The sequence below is a fragment of the Euprymna scolopes genome, chromosome 5 (assembly GCF_053919585.1).
Source record: "Euprymna scolopes isolate OS-2025 chromosome 5, ASM5391958v1, whole genome shotgun sequence".
NCBI classification, from domain to species: Eukaryota; Metazoa; Mollusca; class Cephalopoda; order Sepiida; family Sepiolidae; genus Euprymna; species Euprymna scolopes.
The window spans coordinates 128,594,683-128,609,119 of NC_136486.1; the positions used below are offsets into that span (position 1 = coordinate 128,594,683).

Sequence of the window (14,437 nt, forward strand, 5' to 3'; positions counted from 1 at the left end):
ATATATATATATATACCTATACATACCTATATATATACCTATACATACCTATATATATATACCTATACATATACCTATACATACCTATATATATACCTATACATACCTATATATATATACCTATACATATACCTATACATACCTATATATATACCTATACATACCTATATATATATACCTATACATACCTATATATATACCTATACATACCTATATATATACCTATACATACCTATATATATATATACCTATATATATATATACCTATACATACATATGTATATATAGGTATATATATACATATATATATATAGGTATATATATATAGGTATATATATACATATATAAATATAGGTATATATAGGTATATATATACATATGTATACGTATGTATAGGTATATATATATAGGTATGTATAGGTATATATATATGTATATATGTATACATAGGTATATATATATATGTATGTATACGTATACATATGTATATGTATGTATATGTATACATATGTATATGTATGTATATGTATACATATGTATATGTATGTATAGGTATATATATAGGTATGTATAGGTATATGTACATGTATGTATAGGTATATGTACATGTATACAGGTATATGTACATATACCTATATATACATATGTATATATACCTGTATATACATATGTACATATACCTGTATATACATATGTACATATACCTGTATATACATATGTACATATACCTGTATATACATATGTATATATACCTGTATATACATATGTACATATACCTATATATACATATATATACCTACATATACATATATATATATACCTACATATACATATATATATACCTACATATACATATGTATACCTACATATACATATGTATATATATATACCTACATATACATATATATATATACCTACATATACATATGCATATATATATACCTACATATACATATGTATATATATACCTACATATACATATGTATATATATATACCTACATATACATATGTATATATATATACCTACATATACATATGTATATATATATACCTACATATACATATGTATATATATATACCTACATATACATATGTATATATATATACCTACATATACATATGTATATATATATACCTACATATACATATGTATATATATATACCTACATATACATATGTATATATATACCTACATATACATATGTATATATATACCTACATATACATATGTATATATATATACCTACATATACATATGTATATATATATACCTACATATACATATGTATATATATATACCTACATATACATATGTATATATATACACCTATATATACATATGTATATATATATACCTACATATACATATGTATATATATATACCTACATATACATATGTATATATATATACCTACATATACATATGTATATATATACACCTACATATACATATGTATATATATACACCTATATATACATATGTATATATATATACCTACATATACATATGTATATATATACACCTACATATACATATGTATATATATATACCTACATATACATATGCATATATATATACCTACATATACATATTTATATATATACACCTACATATACATATGTATATATATACCTATATATACATATGTATATTTATACCTATATATACATATGTATATATATATACCTATATATACATATGTATATATATATACCTGTATATACATATGTATATACCTATATATACATATGTATATACCTATATATACATATGTATATACCTATATATACATATGTATATACCTATATATACATATGTATATACCTATATATACATATGTATATACCTATATATACATATGTATATACCTATATATACATATGTATATACCTATATATACATATGTATATACCTATATATACATATATATATATACCTATATATACATATATGTATATACCTATATATACATATATGTATATACCTATATATACATATATGTATATACCTATATATACATATATATATATATCTATATATACATATATATATATACCTATATATACATATGTATATACCTATATATATACATATATATATACCTATATATATACATATATATATACCTATATATATACATATATATATACCTATATATATACATATATATATACCTATATATATACATATATATATACCTATATATACATATATATATACCTATATATACATATATATATACCTATATATACATATGTATATACCTCTATATACATATGTATATACCTCTATATACATATGTATATATATATACCTATATATACATATGTATATATATATACCTATATATACATATGTATATATATATACCTATATATACATATGTATATATATACCTATATATACATATGTATATATATATACCTATATATACCTATATATACATATGTATATATATATACCTATATATACATATGTATATATATATACCTATATATACACATGTATATATATATACCTATATATACACATGTATATATATATACCTATATATACACATGTATATATATACCTATATATACACATGTATATATATATACCTATATATACATTTGTATATATATATACCTATATACATTTGTATATATATATACCTATATACATTTGTATATATATATACCTATATACATTTGTATATATATATACCTATATACATTTGTATATATATACCTATATACATATGTATATATATATACCTATGTATATATATATACCTATATACATATGTATATATATATACCTATATACATATGTATATATATATACCTATATACATATGTATATATATATACCTATATACATATGTATATATATATACCTATATACATATGTATATATATATACCTATATACATATGTATATATATATACCTATATACATATGTATATATATATACCTATATACATATGTATATATATACCTATATATACATTTGTATATATATACCTATATATACATTTGTATATATATACCTATATATACATTTGTATATATATACCTATATATACATTTGTATATATATACCTATATATACATTTGTATATATATACCTATATATACATTTGTATATATATACCTATATATACATTTGTATATATATACCTATATATACATATGTATATATATACCTATATATACATATGTGTATATATATACCTATATATACATATGTGTATATATATACCTATATATACATATGTGTATATATATACCTATATATACATATGTGTATATATATACCTATATATACATATGTGTATATATATACCTATATATACATATGTGTATATATATACCTATATATACATATGTGTATATATATACCTATATATACATATGTGTATATATATACCTATATATACATATGTGTATATATATACCTATATATACATATGTGTATATATATACCTATATATACATATGTGTATATATATACCTATATATACATATGTGTATATATATACCTATATATACATATGTGTATATATATACCTATATATACATATGTGTATATATATACCTATATATACATATGTGTATATATATACCTATATATACATATGTGTATATATGTACCTATATATACATATGTGTATATATGTACCTATATATACATATGTGTATATATGTACCTATATATACATATGTATATATATAATTATATATACATATGTATATATATACCTATATATACATATGTATGTATATACATGTATATATATACATATGTATATATATGTATATATACCTATATATATACCTATTTATACATATGTAGATATATTCCTGTATATATACCTATGTCTATATACATATATGTATGTATATACATGTATGTATATATGCATATGTATATACCTCTTTATACATTTATGTATGTATCTGTTGTAATCTTTTTAGCCAAATACGATGTCCAGCATGTTAAAAATATACCATTCGTTGTTAAAATCTAATGGATAAACATGTGAAGACGTTGGTGGGGACAGGATATTTTTACGGAAACATAAATCGTAAATTTGAGAACTCATTAATGAAACAGCTGTAATTGAAAATTCAGGAAATAAACGGGGGCTATAAAAAAGGAAACGCGAGTCTTTGAATCTTCAGAAAAATTTTTCACTATATATATATATATATATATATATATATATAAATATATTTCTACATTGATACATGCGTCGTCACTACTGTTTAAAGTGAAACTCTTTGTAAATAAAAGAACTTACAGAACACTTTAAAAGGTAGCGTTCAGCTGTTTTTATAAATAGAAATTTTAAGATAGCTTTTGCAAGCGCCGATTATATAGGCAAGAAGGCAGAACTGTCTACTATGAACTAAATAGTTATAATTAAATAACTCGCATGTTATTTCTTCTGCCTTTCACATCAACAATTTCAATGTTAAGTTTGACACCGTTGTCCAATCATCCAACTTCCAAACTTCTATATAAGTAACGCTCTTCTCTCAACTGCAAACACACTTCTGATTGAATTAATTCTTCAAAATCCAACTTCAAAATTAACCTGCTCTCTGAAAAATCAATCATTTTTTTTTTATCTCTTACCAGGAGCATCTAATTTGCATATCGGGTGGTCCTACTGCAGGCATATAAAGAGATAAGGCAGCCGTTTTTGTATCTTTTTCATTCATTTTGTTCCACGACCGACCCGTTGAATTATGCACACATGTAATGTTCACCTTCATCAAGTAGACGCTTCATGAGTACCAGTCTCCTTCATACTAACATCTCACTTGCAGCTCTAGTTTTATCTTGAGCTTTCCAGTCAAGGTGTAGGTCAACCAGTGGTAAACACACACTGAGTCAGTGTGGAGATGCACAACCTTAGACTGCCATTACAATGCAAGATTAAGGCTTTTTAACGTGGCATTTAGTGCTGCCAAGTTGATATGCTGGGCATCATTTTTCGGACGAAGCCAGCACACATCTTCCACAACAGAACCCAATTGTTCCAACACGACCGATGTAGCCAGTGAACTTGTGTCAACCCATGCATTCAGTTCGTTCTCAAATACTTGCCACTCACCCCAGGCAGGCTTGTTCCTATGTACTCTGGACAACGTTTCGGCCATCATTTGCTGGAGAGAATCATCATCCACCGTGTCGTCCCATCCTTTGGTTGCTGCAGTTACTCGTCTTTTTAACACTCCTGTTGCCGATCGGAGCCATCCACAGACAGGTAGATATCCTACTAATTTACCGCAAATAGAAAACGCTTTTCAATACACTGGGTAACTCTGCAATAGGCCCCCCTCGCTTCCATCCCAAAGTATTGCCGTCCCCCCAGACCTCTAGGCCTAACACAGGCACCCCATCCTTTAGGCGCTTAGGGTCTTTGCTTATTAGCCCAAACAATTCCAGTTTTATTCGAACCGCATTTGCAGATATATCTTCATTAACATATATGTCGTCAATGTAAGCTGAAGCAGCTTTTGCTGTGGTCTCATCCTGCATCAAAACAGTTTTAATAATAATTGTCATTATTAAGGGTACTACGTTTAGGCCAAAACCTAAACGTGCCAAACAATATCGTTTTCCTTTGGTTATCACGGTCTGAAATGGCCATAATAACTCATGGACACGTATCTACAGGTAGGCTCTCTTAAAATCCAGCAGTGCTACATTGCTCCCTTTTTGACGCACCTCTCTTAGTTTAGCAGCGCACATATCTGCGTTTCCAATGAAAGCATCAACATGTTGATTCAATTCTCGGTAATCCATTACGGGCCGAATTTTGTCTTTAGTAGGTTGTTCAACATCAATGAGCGAATTAATCCTTTTGGTGGTCCCAGACGTTCCTGGGAGTACGGTATTTACCAACCGTTATCAATCCACATCTAAAGTTCTTCTTCATATGTGGCCCTATTCTTGGTAGGAACTGCATACTCTGGAATGGTGTTGCACAGCCATTCCGGTGCCTGGCTCATAATCATATTCCCACTTTGCAGTCGACATCCTTTCGTTGTCATCAAACGTAGCACAGAAGTCCTGTTCTTCAATAGACATGGTTGCACAAACTTCTTTCCCTTCTCCTAGCATTACACCTCCAGCCGCTGTGATTATGACTCCTCCTAGTGCTTGTATTGCATTAATTCCAATCAACATGTCGTAGCCAAGAGGTTTTTCTTGCATCACCAGAACGTCAACTTTAGCTGTGTCATCCTTCTCAGTACAGATCGTGACTGTCTCGTCACCACAACATGCTCGGGATAAGCCATTGGTGGTCATAATGTCTACTGGTTGCTCCCGCCACATCTGACAACGATGTGCACTAACTATAGACCGGGAACACCCCGTGTCTACGAGTACCGAACACTGCACATCGTCAATTTTAACGCCAATGACCGGTAATCCTGTGTTTATTTGTTGGCAGGGGGGAAGGGTGGCGATAGTCCCTTGCCACCAACATCGTTTCCCAAACAGTTGCGAGATATGTGCCCAAACTTATTGCAGTGATAGCATTGTATTGTTCTGTGCTCATGGATATACACACCTCCTATCACTCCGGCAATCCTTAGCAAAATGATTGGCCTCCCCACATTTATAGCACACTGGGCTTGCACGCTTATTACTACCTGGGAGAGAATCTACATTGCCTCCATGCGGTTCGAATGCTGCATGTCGAATACTAGCTGTTGCTGCAATTGGTTCCTGTTCCTTGCAGATGTTTCAAGCTCGGGTCAATAACTCGTCCGTTGTCAATTCATCAATTCGCGACGATGCTCGCAACAGTTTACTGATATGTTCAGGTTAGCCTACTAAAAAGGCACAGCTTAATATCTGTACAGACAAATTTCGTAGGTCGACTAGGTACACGTCAACCGTTTCCTTGGGGTGAAGTCGCCGGCTCGTGAACTGTTGCCATGCAACAAACGAATCTGTACCAAACGCTATATCTAGGCTTTTCTTGATTTCATCCCAGTCTGGTTCATCCCCGAGTTGCTGGTAGACTGCATAGACCCCTTCGGTTAACCTCATATGGATTGCTGTGGCTGGTTCTTTAATTTTGCATAGTTTACAGATTTTCTCAGCTTCTCAACCCATTCGACGACAGACGGTCCAGTGGTAAATTCGTCAAACTCACGTATCAAGCGAAAGTCGAATCTATCCATTTTATTCCTGCTTTTTGAGTCGCCGCACACCAAGGGCCGAAATAGCTTATAATTAAATAACTAGTGTGTTATGTTTTCTGCCCTTCACATCAACAATTTCTTGGTGAAGTTTGACACTATTGTCCAAATTTCAAAACTTCTATATACATAACGCACATTCTCTCAACTGAAAACGCATCCCTGCTGATTGAACTTACTTCTTCAAAATCCAACTTCAAACTTGTGGGTTCAATCAACTGCGCAGGATTGGTCCAAATCTAGCCGCACAGAAGTGTTGAGATACAGCGAAACACTGTATATGACTATATATATTGTATTTAAAATTCTACCAAAACTCAGAATTACGTTTCACTAGGTGTGTTCCTGAAGTAATGCCTCCTTCCGCCCGAATGGATCAGTGAGAAATGCATTGTTTATATGGTTGAACTTATGTATTCGTGACCTGAAAGTTTCATCTCACGGTTGCAGATATTGATGTGTGAGAGAGAGACGACTGTGGGATTAAGAGAGCTTGCGTGAAGAAGAGAGAGAGGACTACATTGCGCGAGATAAAGTTAGCGCGTGAGGGAAAGCGAGACAGAGTGTAAGAGAAAATACGCGCAAAAAAGAGAGAGAAAGATAGCGGATATACAGCCCGCGCATTAGAGAGAGAAAGAGTAAAGGAAAGAGAGCACGTGATAGAAAGAAAGCGAAGGAGAAAGAGCGCGCGCGTGACCAAGGACAGGAGCGCGCACATGAAAAAGAGAAGATAAAAAAAGTGGGCGGAAGAGTTAGAGAGTGGGCGGCAAAAGAGATAGTTGGGAAGGATATTAAGTAATTTGTGGGTAGACAAAATGGCGCTCATGTTCACGTTGATTTAATGAAGCTTTACGTGACAGCCACACCAATCGAATTTTCCTCCTCCGCACAAATTGGCAGTAAAATATAGGTTGATGTGAACAATCGATCGGTCATTTTCGTCTCTTCGATTTATCCATGTAATATCTCTTCCTATGCTTTTGCAATAAACATCAAAAAGTGAAAAGACAAAAGAAAAAAAACAAAAAAAAACACAAAAGCGATACACTACCGTATATGGGCTGTCCGTTTAACGTCATATCAACCTAGTTTAACGTATGTAATGTAGAAAGAAGACTTATCCTGAACGATTCATTGAACACAATTCCAGAATGTTTTAGATGGAGATCGTTTACTCTCATTATTTCGGTTCTTCGGACGATTGTTCTCATCTTGAGTGTTACTTTCACAATGTTTCGATCGATGAAACCCCAGACTTTTTCAGATGTATCTTGCGCAACTCGCGAATTTCGCACGGAATTTCGAAAGGTACCTTTTATTTTATTCGCGGAGGTAGCGTGCTACCGGGATATTCCATCGTTTACCGAACTTTTTGCGTTACTGCCTACCGTATATTTTAAACTTTGTATGTCTTACATCTGTAGGCATTTACCTTATTTCTCCAACTTTCTTTCACTCCTCTCGCTATATTACTCTACTTATTACATCCTAATTATTTTTGTCTCTTTATCCATTTTTATCAACTTTACTCCCCCATCTTTATACCTTTCCCTTATATCCCCCCATTTATACCTAATAACAGCGCAACCCTTAGGAATATTATTATATTATCTTTCGAAAATCCTTATATTTTCTACAACTACCTACCCCATACCTCCTCGTAAGTTACTTCCATACTTCACCGTCGGGTTTTCCCTATCTTACTAAATTTAAATCCTAGTACATGGCACCCCATGTAATCCACCCCGCCGTTTTTATTAACTTCATAACATTGCGCCATAAGCCAAAGTCATCACATAAGTACTGTTGTGATCAGCTACATTTGATAAAATCCAACTTATCATGTACTCCCCTCGCTTTAATTCATTGTCATAATATTACGCCTGAAAGCATACACATTCTCTAAATGCTGTTGTGCCTCAGTTACGTCTGTTGATCAAATACCATTTAGCGTAACCCCCCACCTAATGTAAACCCTCAATAGATACAACGCATCTACGAATACGGATAAACTAAAAGCACCACCCAACCTACCCTATATCGTCCTCTAGAGTTTAAACATAAACTACCCACATTCTTATAAACTATGATAAACAACTTATATAATACTCCCCTCCTTTATCTAAGAGTTAAATATAGTTTCCCCAAACAACTTCAATAATTTATTTATTTATTTCGTTCCTGGTGAATATCCCGCTAGACGTCACACCCCCATTATGTTAGCTACCATCTTCTCTACTCTTCTGATGAGAGGCTTTGAAATACCTTTGAATAAAGGGGTTCCCTTTACTCCTCCAACTAACTGTATGTATACCCTTATTAATAAATGAATCACACTCTCTCTCTCTCATATATATATATATATATATATATATATATATATATATATATATCTCAGTATATAATTTTTATAACTTCATTTTCTGCTTTTATTGACTCACACATTTAAGATCTGTTTTTAGCGACATTAATAGCTTGAAATCCTGTTATTTTTTTTTAATTTAATCTCGCTTAACTAAGCTATGAGCGAATTACCTGCCCTTTATCTCTCTATATAAATGAGTCGCCGCTCGTATTGACAGGACGTATTTATTTTTGTCTGGTTTAAAACTTAATATATATTAACTATCATTCCTAAACTAGATGATGCATTTACACCACACTCATAATATTTCAATATTTTATGAAGTACGTCTTACACATTTCATTGTATAGCGGAATCTAACGAAACATCTCGTCAAATACAAATTCATGCTCTTCAAAAACACTTGGAAGTTATAGGTTCCTGAGGAGATTAGCAATCGTATACACCCTTCTCATATGAAGAAGGCAAATCTTGAAAGGGTTACCACCCTAGAAGTGCGCATGACCTATGTCATATCTCAATCGATAATGAACAAATTATCTTAACAATGGCCTAAACAGTTGACTTTGGTGCCGAAAGATAACCCCCGGCTTCATAAGCATTTAATAAAACTTGGGTACATAAATCAGCACTGATTGTCTGGAACCCGATCGAATGAATCAGTCATATAACATGTAATGGAGTCCGCCTGAGTTTCCTTGATGAAACCATACAATACGCATGAACGTCATTAGCGTGGTCAGAAGGTATGTGGAAGATTTAACAACAGCATACCCGCATGCACACTCATTTTTGCCTGTATCTTGCATTAAATGGCCTCAGCAGAAAGAATATATAGTAAATTCAAGCGGTTGAGCCACGATACTGGTTACTTCAATCACATGAGCGAGAGAAGATATTTGAAGAATTCCTGATGCGTCTGTGAAATATGGCGTCCAACAACAAAAAGGAGAAAGAAAAACACGGCTAATAAACACAATATAATCTTCTCATTGAAAATGGAACGGAAAGTATAAAGCAAAGACAGAAAGACAAATAAATGAAATGCAGTTAGGAAGGAGAAGCCAAACGTAAAGAGATAAATAAATAAAATCGAGAGGAAAATTGGATTACAGCGTCTTGCAATCGGATCAATGTCTCGAACAAGCTTCTACTTAGGCACAATCTCTAAATATAAAAGCCTATATATATATATATATATATATATATATATATATATATATATCGCACTAGTAATCGGACCATTTAATGCAAGATACAGGCAATTAAAGCTGACCCACATCCTATTGTTCAATTTCGAAGCAAAAAAAGTCAATTCGTATTATTTATATTGTTCTGCCTACTCATTCCACCTTGAGTATTATTTTCAATGTTTCGACCGATGTTACCTACGACCGTATTCAGTACTCTGAAAATAATAGAACTCTGAACATTACTCCGAACAATCTAAACAATACTAATTAAAAATCCTTATCGCAAAACTCCATAAACAAAAGCAGTCAAGTTTATAAAATTTAAACTATTTTACTATACGATTAATCATTCAATGACACCAGCTGTAAGAAATTAATAATCCAACCCAAAACGTACTATTCATAGAAAGCTCGAGATAGATAAAAGAAACAAAAATGCCTTCTCGCTATTTGATAATAAAATTTATTAGATTTTATGCTTGGTTGTTTTTGTTTTACGGCATATCAACCCTTTTCAGGTTATTTAATGCGGAATCCAGTGATTTTGAAGAAAAACTTAATAGAATATATATTTTTTCAAATCATTTTCTATTTAACCCATAGTTGGCACCCTTAAAGGAAACTAAACTACTCCGGGTCAGAGTGGACATGGGAACAATGGCAATTAAAGGCTGGCTCCACCCTCCCCAAAGCCTGCAAACTGGGGCCTCACCATCGGATATAGTTTAAGGTAATAGCAAGGACTTATTAGGTTTATGAAAGAGGTAGCGATTTTTACATCGCTATTATCAAGTCACACCAAGAGGGGGGCATATATTTAACAGATACCAGTCGGTAAAAAGATCTTATTTTTTTCTGATTTTATTTATGACCTAAAAATTACAAATTTTAAACAGGAACATAGATGTAATATTGTGTTGTACCTGCAAGCCATCACTCATGTCTGTAGGAAATAATGAAAACCAAAGATTAATCAGAACATGCGACTCAAAGTTTGCAACAAACAATTTCAGATTAAAAAAAAAATCTATTTTTCTAAAAGAAATAAATATAACGCATTTTTATAATGCTAAAATCAAATTTCAAACAGTGAAGCAATAACATTTTATTTAATATTTTCTGCAAAAAAATCATCGTTATCATCATCTCGCATGAATCCGAAGATTTTATTGTTAGCATTGATTTCCCTGATATTTTTCTAGACAGAAATATTTCTAGAAAGACCTCAGGGGCTATGGGAGGAAATACGCGAAGGTTGCCAACATCTTAAGTGAAATTGATTCCTGTGAAACGAATTGGACTCGAACTTTGATCAGCCAAGGCGTCAGTCAGTGTCGTTAACAAGTAGATCACTAATTTTCCATGCAAAAATAATTCCATATAATGCATTTGTTTTACTATCTGACACTGTTTTCTCGTGTATTTCGATCGCCGGTTCTTCTCGTTCAATGAAAACCCAACACAAAGTAACCGCTTAGCACACTAGAATAAATCAATCCTTACAAATGGTGCTAATTAATAGAGTAATGATAGAAATCTGGTTCAGAGATCTTGTCACGCGACGGTTGATCTAACCAGTTTACACCCAAAACTTTTGCAGACGTAAAAGAATACTACACAACAGCAAAAGAGTGAAATGAAATATAAACGCCATGTCGACTACCGTTTAACGTCCATGATCGTATATAAAAGACGAGTTAATTATCGTTTACTTCTGTCTAGAATTGAATTTCACGCATGCGAAGACGATCGGATCTTTAATTAGAAATCACGCACGCCTGCTTCCGGCCAGCACCGCTTTACTAGTAAAAATCACAGAATCCAGCGCTCACGAGTCGGACTATGTCGGATTGCATCGGCAGAAAGAATCTCGATTTTATTTCATTTCTAGGCGGACAAAAAATTCGAATTGAAAAGCCAAGTATAATTTTAATTGTTCTCTGTGGTTACACTTACAGCTATATGTTACGAATTAATCAGTGTGGATATAGAATAAAAAAAGCTTGTCAACAGGGAATAATATATTTCGGGTAATACAAATAAAAAATTGCATCGCCATAACGAGAACATCGAAAATAATGATGAAAAACAGTTACCTGCTCATTTATATACTAATATGCCAAGGCATTTCATTTTAGTACGTACATTATCACCTTTCAGAAACATAAAATATTAAAACAGGAAAAGGTTATTTAGTAAATGATATGTAACGTTGTACACACGTTGTGGCCTCAGTCGAAAAGCGGGCAAGAGAACAGGAAATATTCCGACTCGCCTTTTGGATTTTTACAATGACATTTATTTATTCGTCGTTACAGCAGTGACGTCACTAACGTGATATAGAGCGTTCTCCACGTCTCTCCTGAGATTTCGAACGTTATCTCCTCACTGTCGAGATCTTTGCTTTTCTTTTTAATGGTCCTTTTCTTCCCACCAGTGACGTCATTTCTCATGCATTTATATCCGCGCACCCGCGATGTTACAGATATAGTTACGATGAAACATTCCGACTTTACCCTTATTTGAAATCAATTGTTAATAAATTACATCCCGTTGAGTAAAGCAAGACAATTTTTAATAGATACATTTAAATAAATATAATTTTTTAATAGATACATTTAAATAAATATAATTTTTTAATAGATACATTTAAATAAATATAATTTTTTAATAGATACATTTAAATATATATAATTTTTTAATAGATACATTTAAATATATATAATTTTTTAATAGATACATTTAAATAAATATAATTTTTTAATAGATACATTTAAATATATATAATTTTTTAATAGATACATTTAAATAAATATAATTTTTTAATAGATACATTTAAATAAATATAATTTTTTAATAGATACATTTAAATAAATATAATTTTTTAATAGATACATTTAAATATATATAATTTTTTAATAGATACATTTAAATAAATATAATTTTTTAATAGATACATTTAAATAAATATAATTTTTTAATAGATACATTTAAATAAATATAATTTTTTAATAGATACATTTAAATAAATATAATTTTTTAATAGATACATTTAAATATATATAATTTTTTAATAGATACATTTAAATAAATATAATTTTTTAATAGATACATTTAAATAAATATAATTTTTTAATAGATACATTTAAATAAATATAATTTTTTAATAGATACATTTAAATATATATAATTTTTTAATAGATACATTTAAATAAATATAATTTTTTAATAGATACATTTAAATAAATATAATTTTTTAATAGATACATTTAAATAAATATAATTTTTTAATAGATACATTTAAATAAATATAATTTTTTAATAGATACATTTAAATAAATATAATTTTTTAATAGATACATTTAAATATATATAATTTTTTAATAGATACATTTAAATATATATAATTTTTTAATAGATACATTTAAATAAATATAATTTTTTAATAGATACATTTAAATAAATATAATTTTTTAATAGATACATTTAAATAAATATAATTTTTTAATAGATACATTTAAATAAATATAATTTTTTAATAGATACATTTAAATAAATATAATTTTTAATAGATACATTTAAATAAATATAATTTTTTAATAGATACATTTAAATAAATATAATTTTTAATAGATACATTTAAATAAATATAATTTTTTAATAGATAC

General features: G+C 30.1%; 1 long non-coding RNA gene across 1 annotated transcript in view; it reads right to left on the minus strand.

Annotated features, from left to right (window-relative positions):
* The window catches only part of LOC145276969 (uncharacterized), a 440,156-nt gene that overhangs the window by 166,833 nt on the left and 258,886 nt on the right, over window positions 1–14,437 (minus strand). The window lies entirely within an intron of this gene.